Source organism: Gossypium raimondii, chromosome 10, assembly GCF_025698545.1.
Source record: "Gossypium raimondii isolate GPD5lz chromosome 10, ASM2569854v1, whole genome shotgun sequence".
In the NCBI taxonomy this organism is placed as follows: Eukaryota; Viridiplantae; Streptophyta; class Magnoliopsida; order Malvales; family Malvaceae; genus Gossypium; species Gossypium raimondii.
The window spans coordinates 51,980,424-51,995,170 of NC_068574.1; the positions used below are offsets into that span (position 1 = coordinate 51,980,424).

At 33.5% G+C, this 14,747-nt stretch overlaps 1 pseudogene; it reads right to left on the reverse strand.

The window, feature by feature from the left end:
• Window positions 1–2,991: 2,991 nt before the first annotated feature.
• On the reverse strand, window positions 2,992–11,430 carry LOC105777742 (MDIS1-interacting receptor like kinase 2-like; annotated as a pseudogene).
• Window positions 11,431–14,747: the final 3,317 nt, after the last annotated feature.

Below are 14,747 nucleotides of genomic sequence, written 5' to 3' on the forward strand. Positions count from 1 at the left end.
ATCTATCTGTAGACAACGAGGGTTTTGGATTTATCGATCCTTTAAAAAGTAAACCATCTGAAAAAAAAAATTGTTAGATAATATTTTCATAAAAAAATAATTCTTTGATCGAAGTTTTAATTTTTTTTTATCTATTTACAAGTGGGAACACATGTCCGTGTGGGCCACACGGCCCGACCCAAAACCCACATAAATGTGATTGTCAATTTGTCAAATACAGTCCTTTAAATGTGATTTAATTTCGATTTTAAGATTGATTTGATAAAAGTTAATTATTGATTTTTATTTAATCAATTCTAAAACTTAAATTAAGCACTAAAAATTAATATTAAATTAATATTGTTATCTTTAAATGTAAAATATATAAATTTTTAAATATATATAAACCAGAAAATAGTAAAAAATGTGGAACTAACAAATTACTTATAAAACCAAAATATTTATATGGTTAGTTTTTTTTTTTTTTTGGATTAGGATTTTAGTCACCCGGTTGACTTTTTATAACTAATTTTTCTTAGTATGAGCATTGCATGTGAATAATCACGTTTAATTGTGGTTGCTATTTAATAAAATATAATAATTCTATATAATTAATGTAAGCAATATTTTTAAAAAGTAATTAAATTATATAATAAAATAGGTTCAGTATGCTCTAAGTTCGTGTATTTAAAAAAATATAACATTTTTAAATTTTTACTGGCAAATTTAATATAAAAATTTTAATGGTGTTAATAATTGAGTTTAAATTTTGAAAAGTTGAAAATTATAGAAATTTTAAAAATAAAAATATAAAATTAAATTCTAAAATTATAAAGAGTAGTAAGAATTATAACATATTTTAATCCATAAATATCTTAAAATGAAAATAATTTTAAATCATAATTAAAATATACAATAATGAAAAATATATATCTGTTTAATGTTTGAAATTTGAAGTCGATTTTTTACTCCTTAATCTTTATTGTCTAATTTTTTATTAAACTCCATTTTAATTTATTAAATTATACTTATTTTTTATTCTAAACTTAAATATATTTAATAAATTTATTTTTATGTAAACTATCACTAAGGATTTAAATAAATAACAAATTTATTTGTTTTTCTGCTAAAATTTGCGGATTAATTATATCTTATGGGGCAAAGTAACATGCCACATTATACAAAATCCTTTGGATGAATATTACAAAAAGGCACCTCGATTTAGTGAAAAGTAAAAAAAATGATACGTCAACAATTTGTAAGTAGGTTAATTAAATTTTTAACGGTAGTGACCAGTTCTAACAGTTATTTTAATTAGAGTGGCTAAATTAATAAAAGAAATTTAGAGTGATCAAAATAAGAATGACACTATTTAAGGTGACTTAGAATGACGCTTTTTTAAGTGACTTGCTGTGTAGTTTACCCAAAAAAAAATAAATACTAAACTTACATGAACAAAACACCATTTTCTAGTAAACAATCATCTTTTCCAAAGAGTTTCCTTTTGAAATAAGATTTTTAAAATTATTTTCATGTAAGTTTAGTATTTACTTTTTATTAAAATGTTTACTCATTTTTTAAAATGTAATTTAATTTATTTTTTTGGTTTCATTTTGTATTTCACATAATGTTATATTATCCATGTGCACTTGATGATTTGGAAAAAAAAAAACTTTACGTGTTGGATTTTCATTAACTGGTTTAACAATTTACTAATGGTACTGTTAATATAAAGTACCTTAATAAAACACATATTGATAGTTTAAGTACGACATTGGATAATTTGTGAACATACAAATACCATAATAAAATGCATATTAATAGTTCGGTACCAAATTAAACATTTTATGAAAATATAAATACCATAATAAAACACATATTGATAGTTCAAATACCACATTAAACATTTTCAATACTACATTAGATATAGGATCCAATTGTTTCAATAAAAAAATATGTTCTTCTTTTCCTTAAAAAATATTTATTTCTAGAAACAAAGTGATAGCAATATAATGTTCTTGGTCAAAGTACATGCTAAATCCTTGTCTTATAGTGACTAGATCAGATGAATCCTCAACTATCAACTCAATCAATTTAGTCCTTATTATATTAAAAAGAATCAAATAAGACGAAATTATAACATAGTTAACGTTTACTATTTAAAAATGACATGAAAATTATTTTCTATTTGTAATTCAACTCTTAATAAAAGATTCATTTGCAAAACCGTAAAAACAAGGGTGAAGTTGAAATTTATTTTTGGAAGGCGAAGTTAAATTATAAATTTTTAACAGTTAAAATGTAATTTTATCATCGTACTAAGTTTAGTATTCAATTATTGTTTCAAAATTAATAAAACTTTATTATTGTTATTATTATTATAAAAGGCATAGGAAAATTTATAGATTAAAGGAGAGAAAAAATTACACATGAAATTGAAACATGGTCCAAATGAAATTAGAGCAATCATGAATATTGAACGTCAACATTAAAATGGATATAAAAAAAATATGAAAAAGATTAAATATATGAAGATGAACTTCAGGGGCGATTATAAGTTATTTTAGTAGGGCAATGCAAATTTTTTGAGGTAAAACCAATGAGCTTCATTAATCAAGAAAATTGACCAAGACGGGGGAAATTCTGTATCGAAACTATCGTGCTTTCCCAATACAATCTTCTTACTTCTCCTCGATTTCAGTCAAAACATTAGTACAATCCGATAACAAAACATTAAATATTATACGAAACTGAAACGGAGTACAAAGGATAACTTAACAAACATCATACATGACATTCAAATGGAGGTAATTTAAGAAACTTGATAAAATCCACAACCGCAATACTTTCTTCTATTCCAAGCTGTGACATAAGGAAATACTTGCAATTCTGCTACCCTCCCAACTCTGCATCCAATTTCAGTGTTTAACCATCTCATTCTCAACAAAGCTGCGAAATAAGAGATAATTGGAAGAAAAAGAGTTTATATAAAGCCAATTTACATACCTTACCTACAAATATGTTTGATATTGTATCACCTTAGTTAGCCATTGCAGACTATATCTCTCAACAGTTCTTCCAATTTTATGGTCCTGAAGGGGCTCGGTAAAGGAAGGGATTGACGACCAAGGGCCTGAGAAACTTGCTGCATGGTTGGCCGGAGTTGGGGATTGCCATTCAAGCATGCCACTGCTATCTTCATAGTAGAGACCAAGTCTTCGGCAGATTGCCCTACTGGTGGTGAAAGGCGTTGGTCTATCGTATCTTTCAGTAAAACCTGTTGGTCATTTGATGTCGATGGCGATGTTGATTCCAGTGATGAAAAATACGAAATAAGATCACCAGGATGCCTCCCCATAAAAACTTCCATCGTTAGCACCCCAAAACTGTAGACATCACACTTCTCATCTACTCTCATTGTATAAGCCAACTCTATATAAAAATTGTTACTAATTAGCATATGCTATATGAACTTTGTCTTTTTAACAACATTCAAGAAATTAACAGTTTTAATCAAATAGATGCCATGTTGGAAACATCTTTAAGGAAAAAAGATATTAAGTAATACACGGAGCTATATACGTAGGTTCACGCAAGTGAAGTCCAGTTGGAGGAGTCGGGCTTTAAAATCCTAGCGATGCCAAAATCGAGAGACACGAGCTTCATAGTCCAAATCCAAGAGAACATTGTTGCTAGAAATGTCTCGATGAACTATAGGTTGTGAATGGCCACGATGCATATAAGACAAAGCATTTGCTAATCCTTTAACAACATTTAACCTCTTCTTCCAGTCCAGCTCCTTAGCCCGTTCATTGTTGCTTACCACCATTCTCAAACTTCCCCTTTCCACGAGCTCATAAACCAAAAATGAATGCTTTGGATGTGAACAAAAACCATACATCTTGTAGGAACAATGGCAGCAGCAAACATCAAACAAAGTTACAATACAGTGTTTGCAAGACTGAAGCAAGAAGAATCGAAGCAAAAAAGCAAAGCAAAGCAGAAATGAACAAAAACCAAATACTCAGCAAAGTTGTAACTGATCATTACATTTTTCATTCAAAATTTGAAAATAAAAGGAGTTACAATTTGTTCATTTGACAGTTACCTACTAATCTAACTGCCTCCACTAATTTACAACCAATGTAAGCTTAAGTCAAATACAAAATGAGCTGACATATCGCTTTTACATCACTATCCAATCACTAACTTAATCTTACTAACTATTAAAGCTAGTTGCAATTAAACCGAACTAAATTACAACAAAACAAAACAGCAATGCCGGTTGCTTCATTTGGTCCAAAACCATTAAATGCGCACCAAGCAAAGTGAAATTTGAGCTCGATAGCTGCTGATCTCGATAGTAGCATGCTTCTGGCTCCATGTTGCATTGCAGTCCAGCTTTCAACACTCCTCCTTGGACTGTATGCAACACATTCCAATTGCACTTCTCAAAGATTCAAATCGAGCAGCCCCTAAGGGCTTGGTCATTATGTCAGCCAATTGTGCCCCTGAGCTACAATGCACAAGGCTGACTTCCTTTGCTTGTTCAGCCTCTCTAACAAAATGCAGTTTGATTTTAAAATGCTTAGTCTTACCATGGAACACAGGGTTCTTGGCTATTGCAACTGCAGACTGATTATCCACCCAAATTTCAGTTGCTTCATCTTGAGTTTCATTAAGGTCATGAAGCAGCTTCCTTAGCCAAATGGCTCGATTAATCGCTCTCCTGCTGACAATGTACTCTGCTTGGTATGGGTGAAACAACGTTCTTTGCTTTTGAACTCAACAAAACATCCCGATCCAAGTGTAAAGAAGTATCTGAGGTACTCTTCATGTCATCAAGGATCTGCCTTGATCCTTTGTCGAGTAGCCTTCTAGTTTGATTGGTTCCCACTTTCAAACATTACACCAAAACTAGCGATTGCCCTTGATGTATCTAAGGACCCTCTTTCTTGCTTTCAAATGTGCTTCATTGCAACAATGCATGAATCTCGATAACAGTGACACCAAACATGATGTACGGCACGGTTGTCATTAGATACAACAGACAACCAACTAGGCTTCGATAGTGCCTCTCATCAACCCTCTGCTTATCACTCGCTAGTCGACTTTTCTCCTTGAGCCTTTGGTGTCTTGGCGCTTTCTGATTATGCATGCAAAATTTGTCTAGGATCTTCAAAGCAAATGAGTGTTGGCTGATGAAGATACCTCGATCAGACTGGTGCACTTCCATGCCAAGGAAGTAAGTCATGATCCCCAAATCTGTCATCTCAAACACTTGCTGCATTTGGACCTTGAACTCATCAATGAGCTCAACTTTGCTCCCTGTCACAAGCAAATCATCTACATACAAGGAGACAATCAGCAAGGTTTCATGTTCTGACCTTTTAACATACAGGGTAGGTTCACTAAGACTCTTCACAAATCCAAGATTGGTCAGGTAAGCATCAACTCTGTCATACCAGGCCCTTGGTGCTGTTTCGGACCATAGAGGGCCTTTCTCAACTTGTACACTTTGTCTTCATGTCCAACAACTTCAAAACCTTGAGGTTGCTCGATGAAGATCTCTTCCTTGAGAAAACCATTGAAATCTGATTTGACATCCGGTTGGTGAACTCTCCATCGCTTCGAGTGCTAAAGCAAGCAATGACTTAATTGTATCGATCTTGCCCTTTGGAGCAAAAGTCTCTAGGTAGTCAACACCATCTGCTTGATTGTAGCCCTTCACCACAAGCACGGCCTTGTGCTTGTTCGATGAGCCATCAGCATTGTACTTGGCCGGTACACCCATTTAACTCCTATGACCCTCTTGTGTTCAGTGCGCTACCAACTCCCAAGTCGATTTTTGTTGATCATTTCCAACTCGGCTTCCATAGCTTTCATCCGACACATTCTTAGCGACCTCATCAAAGTCTGAAGGTTCAATCACAGCAACATTGCACCTCTGATAGACATCAGCCAAAGTTCTAGTGCCCCTCACTGGTATGTCATCTACAACATCTTCTCCTGGTCCCTCTTCTATGGGTTCAGCAACCAAGTTCAACTGGTCCATTTCAGACATGTCAGCTTCAACACCATTCCAATTCCACACTTTTTCCTCATCAAACTTTACATCCCTGTTGACTAAGACCTTCTTTGCTGTAGGATCATACACTCTATAGCCCTTCTTGTTCTGCTTTGTAGCCAACAAAGATTCTGAGTTGCTCTGCTCTCAAGCTTGGTCCTTTTCTCTACTGGAATAAGTGCATAACATACACAGCCAAACACTTTTAAGTGTGTTACCACAGGTTTGACTCCATGCCAAGCTTCAAAAGGAGTTTTATCCTTGACTGCTCGAGTTGGCGATCTGTTGAGCGAATACTGCGAGGTGTTGTTGGCCTCAGCCCAAAACTGGCTTGGAAGCTTGCCTTGAAACAAGAGGCATCTGGCCATGTTCAGCACAGTCCTATTCTTTCTCTCACAGACTCCATTCTGTTGAGGAGTATAGACAGTTGTGAGCTGATGGTGAATCCCAGCACTGTCACAAAGCTTCTGAAATCTCTCAGACACATATTCAGAGCCATTATCAGTCCTCAAGGCTCTAATTTTGCAGCTTGACTGATTTTCAGCATAAGCCTTGAATTTGCAGAAGGCTTCAAACACTTCTGACTTTAGCTTCAAGAAGTAGACCCAGCACAACCTTGTTAAATCATCTATAAACAGGGCAAAGTATCTGTTCTCACTGATTGAGGGTGTTCTCATAGGGCCACAAACATCAGAGTGCACCAATTCGAGCTTGTTTTGAGCTCTCCAAGCCTTGTCGCAGGAAAAGGTAGTCTAGCTTGCTTACCAAGTCGACAAACCTCACAAACATTCCACTAACCTCAATTTTGAAATGTCATCAACTAAATTCAGCCTATGTAGCAAATCAAGAGATCTAAAATTGGCATGGCCTAGTCTCTTATGCCACAAATCAGTGTTATCAGCAAGGCTGGTGTATGCCTTTCTTTCTACTTGGCTAACATCCAACATGAAGCATCTATCAGTCATAGAGACTGAGATTAACTCCAGACCATTCATGTCTTGAACAGTACAACAACCATCCTTGAAAACTAATGTATAGCCCTTTTCAACTAATTGGCCTACACTAAGCAAATTCTGGTCTAAATCAGGTACAAAAGCACATCGTGATCGACATTACTGAACCAGTGCTAACCAGACACCTGCCCTTGCCCTTAGCCTCAATCAGCTTGCCATCTCCAATTCTAATCCTCGAGTGGAAGCTTCTGTCTAGGCCCTTGAACAGCTTCTCGTCTGCTGCCATATGGTGTGAGCAACCTTTGTCTAGTAGCCAATCATTCTTGGCTTTGGTTGTGCCAACAAAGCAAGTTCTTTGTGAACACATGCTCCTCCGAGCTTGAATGTCCTCAGCAGGTCTAGCTTGTTGCAGAGCGACCTTCATTGGTTTGCCCTTGCACACCTTCTCCACATGGCCAAACCGCTTGCACTTTCTACTTGAATATCGGCCTAAACCAAAGCAATACTTTTTCGAATGTGTTGTCTTCTTGCAATGAACACATGGTGGGAACACCCTTTTGCTTCATCTTTTCTGACTTGACCCTTCTATTATGCAGGGCTTCTTGCCTTTTGCACTCACACTCGAGCCTTCACGGCTTTAGCACGGAAAGCGACTTGATTCTCCTCCCGCCTATTTGCCCTCCTTTGCTCAAGTGCATACAGGGAGTTTATCACTCGAGACAATGAAATGGTGATAAGTCCCTCGAGTCCTCAAGTGAAGAGATTTTGACTCAAATTTCTCGGGGAGAGTTGTAATGACCTTTTCAACAACTCTGCTCTGTGAAGTCCACTCCCGGAGCCTAATCTTTGTTGACAATGGCCATTATCACGTCGAATCTTGCTTGATGGTCTCGAGACTCCTTCATCCTCAAATTCTCAAAGTCTCTCATGAGGTTAATCACTTGCTGTTGCCTTGTCTTATCAGTCCCCATGAACTCCTCCTTCAGCTTCTCCCAAGCCTGCTTTGGTGAGTCACAGGCCATGATGCGAGTAAAAATCACATCAGAGACTCCATTTTGCAAGTAGGCCATAGCCTTATGCTTCTTGGCTCGCTCCTCAGTATGTTGCCTCATCTGTGCAATGGTGGGATTGGCTCTTAATGGAGGTGGTTCACATCATTCTAGATCACACTCCAAAGATCATGTGCACGGAGATAAGTCTTCATTTTAACTATCCAAATGTGATAGTTTTCACCAGTGAACACTGGTGGAGGTGGTGGAGTGAAACTCATTCTGCTAAACTGATTTTAAGTGCTTCGATCCTTTCTGATTTTAAGCTTTGCTGATGGTTTTGATTTAAACTCAACAAAGTACAAAAAATGGCCTCTCAAAGATTCGGGCTCATGATACCATTTGTAGGAACAATGGCAGCAGCAAACATCAAACAAAGTTACAATACAGTGTTTGCAAGACTGAAGCAAGAAGAATCGAAGCAAAAAAGCAAAGCAAAGTAGAAATGAACAAAAACCAAATACTCAAACAAAGTTATGGCGATCATTACATTTTCATTCAAAATTTGAAAATAAAAGGAGTTACAATTTGTTCATTTGACGATTACCTACTAATCTAAGCGCCTCCACTAATTTACAACCAATGTAAGCTTAAGTCAAATACAAAATGAGTGACATATCGCTTTTACATCACTATCCAATCACTAACTTAATCTTACTAACTATTAAAGCTAGTTGCAATTAAACCGAACTAAATTACAACAAAACAAAACAGCAATGCCGGTTGCTTCATTTGGTCCAAAAACCATTAAATGCGCACCAAGCAAAGTGAATTTGAGCTCGATAGTCTGCTGATCTCGATAGTAGCATGCTTACGGCTCCATGTTGCATTGCGATCCGACTTTCAACACATCGCACAATGTTACGGTGCCTTATTTCTAATAAAGCACTAATCTCGCTTTCAAAGGCTTTCAAGTTGTTGTTGAGAATGTTGTCTTGATTGGTGAAGCTTCTTCACTGCAACCACTTGACCGATTGGTAATGCGACTTTATAAACACTTAGTATCCTCCTAAACCAATGCAATAGTCGGAGCTAAAATCTTGATGGCTTCAATAATCTTTGTCATGGAGTACTCTTCCATTAAATCCCAATACAGTAAAAATATCTCCTTGTGGTTCATCCCTTGGCTCTGATTCTTTTGTTTGAGTCTTTTTGCAGAAAGTAAAGAAACTTCCAACCAATAAAAATAGAAAAAGTAGACCGCCAAAGAGTGGAAACATAACTGAAATGATGACTTTGGTCCTTTTTCCATGACCATGGTTGTCAACGAAAGAAGGAACACAAGCCATTAGTCCATTGGCATTACCGCATAGGCCTTTATTGTTTCTCAAGGCATCAAACGAAGCCTCATGAAAAGCCTTAAGATTTGGAATTGGACCTTCAAATTGATTGAAAGATATGTTCACAATTCTCAAACCATGCAAATTATTACAAGCTTCCAGGATGGAACCGTTGAGCATATTGTGAGAAAGGTTCAATACTTCCAAGGACTGTAATTTTCCAAACTGTTGTGGGATACCTCCAATAAGTGAATTCTGACTCAAATCTAGGCTTTGAAGAGCATTAATGTAGCTTATTGAAGATGGAATGCTCTCTTCGAGGTTGTTCTGGCTCAAATTCAACTCGAATAACTTGACGCAATTTCCAAGATCATCAGGAATTGGCCCACTAAAATTGTTTGATGCCAAGTCAAGTTGTTCGAGTTTTGAAAGAAGTCCAATCTCTGATGGAATTTTGCCAGAAAATTGGTTACCACTTAGAAAAAGACGGCTCATCGTTGTCAACTTTCCCAGTTCCTTAGGAATCTCACCATTTAGATGATTCGAAGAGAGATCAAGTTCTTGTAATTGGGTTGCATGTCCCAATTCGAACGGAATCTTTCCAGAAATGTTATTATTGGAGATCTATAGGTTTCTTAGATTATGGCATTGTCCCCAATTTGAAGAAAGTTCACCGAAAATGTTGTTGTTGCTTAATGAAATAAAATCCAAATTTGGGTATATACCAAAGGCTTCTGATATATTTCCCGTTAAGTGGTTCCCTTCAAGCCTAACTCTGTGTAAGCTTGTACAATTTCTCAAACTTGATGGAATCAAACCAGTCAATCTATTGTTGTCAGCTGCAAATTGAGTGAGCAATCCTCCCAGGCATACATTCTCAGGTAATGAACCTCTAAGATGGTTGTCTGATAATTCTAATATTTGTAAATGAGTAAGATTGTTCAGAGTTTGAGGAACAAGGCCTGATAAACTATTGTCAAAAACCTTAAGTATCGACAACTTGTTTAAGTTTCCCATGGAAGTTGGGATTGAACCAGAAAGCCCATTAAAATGAAGCACAAGTCTTTCCAAGTTAGTCAAGTTTCCTATGGAATCAGGGATGGCACGAGTGAGACTATTGTTCGCCAACTGCAAGTCGAAAAGAGGTTCAAGCATTCCTATCTCATTGGGGATAGAACCAGAGAGATTATTACTCCAAAGATAGAGAAAGTTTAGGTTACTTAAGTTTCCTATACTTGCTGGGATAGGACCACTTAGGTGATTGTTTGAAAAATCAATCATCCAAAGTGATCTAATTCTTCCGATCTCTTTAGGTATAGAACCATTGAGCCTATTTTCAATGAGCATAAATTGGGATAAATTCTGCAAGTCTCCAATAGAAGTAGGTATTGTACCAGTGAGATGGTTTTGGTAAAGAAAAAGCAAAGAAAGTGAACTCAACCTTCCTATATCAGAAGGAATACTTCCAGAGATATTATTTTGTGACAAGTCCAGGTCATGAAGCTTGGTAAGGTTCAAAATTTCTATTGGAATGGGACCAGTTAGATTGTTTCTCCAGAAATAAATGAATGAAATTGTACTCAGCCTTCCTATTTCTCGTGGAATGGAACCACTGAGTGAGTTGTCTACTAAGGAGATCAAAGAAAGACTTTTCAATAAGCCAATTTCTAAAGGGATATTCCTAGAGAAATTATTGTGTGACAAGTCAAGGAAGTTGAGATTGGAAAGGTTCCCGATGTGTGAAGGAATGGACCCATACAATGAGTTGTTCCGAAGATCAAGCGTAATCAAGTTGGGGAAGTAAAAGAAGTTGAGATTGTGAAGCTTACCGCTCAATTTCAATTCATATTCTCTCAGGGTCATATTGGTGACGCTTCCAGCATTGTTGCAAGTGATTCCAGTCCAATTGCAATGGTTGCTTCCGCCCCACAAAGAAGAGAGCAAAGTTTGGGTGTCGCTGGGGAGGCTAGCTTTCCATTTTAGAAGAGCTTCAGCTTCCCTGGAGGGTATGGTTTTAGAAGAGAAAGCATGGGAAGATGCAAAGAAGAGGAGGAAAAAGAAGAGTTTGAATGATATTGAGAAAGAAGGCATGACTTTGATAGTTGAAGTTAAGGATTTTTGGTTGTCAATTGTGATCAAATACATTACCTATTTATACAAAAATGTCAGAGCTGTTCGAATCACTCAGACAAATACTTTTTCTATTATACTAAATAGGAATAGTTATTTATTAGGTTCTTCCTTCAAATAATTATTAATTAGGTTTTTATATTTAATGAAATTTCAGTGTATATTAATTTGTGCATTTAGATTATGTGATGTCTCTATAATTATTTTGAATTTATTTTTATGGAATTCTTTTATAATTATTTTGAAGTATTTTAACGAGATACTAACATATAATATATCATTACAGATAAAAACGATGTGTAAAAATACAAACCCGATTATTATATATGAAAGCGGTGAGGATAATAAGCCATATTTGTATGTTTAATAGTTTATTAAAGGAAATACCCAATTATCAATTTTAGGCTTAAAATGAAATTTTGTAATTTTGTCACTCAATTTTTAAGATATTTTTGTTTAGTACCAAAGCATTAAATCTTAAATGACGGTTGATTGTATATGTTACATCATGTTTGCACTTTAATTTTGGTTACCAAAAAATATTTTTTAAGTATTGATTGGGATAAATATAAGGATTAAAATGAAAAAAATATAAAAATTAAAATAATACATTAAAATTTGTCAAATTACATTTATTTATATCATTGTCAAAAATTCTAAAATATACCCTTTTTTTATGAATTACAATAATAGAGTAAAGCTTGAACAATCAACATAACTAGCATGACTCAAACTTAGACTATACCTAAAACAGTAAGCACCCTTAACCATTGTATCATTACATAGATTCTCCAAATTATACATCTTAAAACTATAAATTACTATAAACAATATTTATATTATTATAAATCTATAAATTATGTTTATCATGTGACGTTCTAAGAGGCTACCACGTGGCACCACCATATTGACTAGAAATGTCACGTTAGCACAAACTACCGGTGTTAATATGGAAGGACAAACCTGGCTGATGGAATACAAGTTCAAGGACTAATTAGATCTAAAAAAGTTTAGGGACTAACTAAGTACAAATAGACAAGTACATAGGCCAAATTATATATTATCCTTATAATTTAATTTATTTAAACTAAGACCTTGCTTGATAACCAATTGAAAAATAAATTAAATGAGCTGAAATTTAATATTTTTAGTGATTTAAATTTTTTAAGCATGTTTGATAATTCAAACTAAAAAAAAAAAAGAATGATAGAATTTTTAATGAAAAGAGTTGAAACTAATAACTAGATAGGAGTGTGGAATTCTTTTAAATTTTTTATTCTTTTAACATTATCCTTAGAAACATTTTAAGTTAAAAATTTTAAACTTATTATTTACCAAATAATCTAATTAAATTTCATACTAAATTAGTTTTTTAGCAATTAAAATTTTCACTTTATCCAATAACATTTGAGATGAACTAAATATATAAAAACAAAATGGTTAAATTTCAAAGATAGTTCATGTACCTATTAATTTATGTGAATTTAGTCCATCTATTTTGATTTGCATACGTTGAAAGGGCGTCGTCCTGGAGTAAGCAGCAGAATAGGAACGGGAGGGACGATTGGTCTTTACGGCACTTAAATGTGATTTGAGTGTGGGCAAATGAGATTTTTGTACCCATGAGGGGTAGAAGAAAAATCGAACAAAATTCTATCTTGACCGACCTCCCCAATGAATCCATCCCTGCCAACTAATTTCTCAAGTCTTCATCAACCTAAAAGATAACTTCTTTCAATTGCACCAAAGGAGATATGTTGCAATCAATCTAACAATAAACTTAAACAGTCCTCAACCCTTTATTGTTGACGTTGTATTATTTAAATCAATTAATAAGTCATGATAATAATATGGATCTAAAATAATAAGTGATCATAATTATTACATTGATAATATATATAGATCCAAAGTTTAATTAAGTACTAATGAAAATATTGTTAATAAATAAATAAATTTATATATATAATGTTAATTTCACATATATAATTTTTATTAATTTAAAATTTTGATGAGGTGTTTTGATGGGAATGTAAAGAGCTGGATGGTGTTGGGTCCTAGGGAGGAAGAGAAAAGAGGTTAATAGCGTGTGGAAATTTGAGAACCAATTTAGGGGAGACTAGAAATGCAAAAAAGTTTGAAAAGTAATTTATATACGTTTAAAATAAGTCCGAGGAAGGATTGGTGTTTGCACCAATAGATTTCGACTCTATTCATCTCGAATCAAATATATATTTTTTGAAATGTGCGTGGATGCAAAGTAGTAATATAGAGAAATTATGATAATTAACCCATTTTATTATGTAAATTTATTATTTTATTTTTGTATATATAAGTTATTAAAAAATACAAATATAATAACGTAATATAAAAATTCATATATTTTATATTTAAATATTTACTTGATTTTTAAAATATTTAAAAATTGAAGGAGAGCGGGATGAGGCAACAATAGATGTATCAAATATTAATAGAGGTGATAGTGATTTTTAATATTATACATTCATAACAGAAGCGACTTTAAAGACTTATGTTTATATTTTACTTAATTTTAAACTATTGAAAATATTAAAAGTAAATAGAAAAAAAAATAAGTTGTAATAAAATAAAGTGGAGATCATGATAATGATTTTTGAGAGATTACATCTCAAATGTTATTTGAGTATCGGGTGGGGAGAGTTTTTCTACCCATTTCAACTTTTAGATTCCACCACACCAATCCTATCATCCAGGACCCGTCCAATTAATAATCATTAATTTGTTGACTCCATGGACTTCATTTAATAGTTCCGATATTTTATAATAAGTCTAACAACAGACTTAAACAATAGCCTTACATGGTTTCCGTCGTACTATTTTAGATTAAGGGTTTTTTTTAAATATTAAAAAAAAATTTAATTTAAGATTTAAATGTATAGTATTATTATCAAAACGTATTTAAAAATTAAAATGTAAATTTTAGATAAGATATTATGAAGTAAAACTATGCATTTAAATGATGTTAAAATTCATTAAAATTATGATATTTTACTAAAATATAAAAAATAATTTATTGTAACTCATTATTAGTATTTTGATATCTAATATATAAAATTTAAATATTTTTAAACGATTAATAAAATTATTTGTAAAAGTTAATTTGAATATATAAACTATATTTTAAATATTACAATATAATTGTAGCAAATTTAAATATATAATGTTATATATTTGAAATAAATTTCAATAGGAAAATAATTGTATACCCAAGTTAAATATTACATAAAATACATTAGATTATAAATTTGACTCC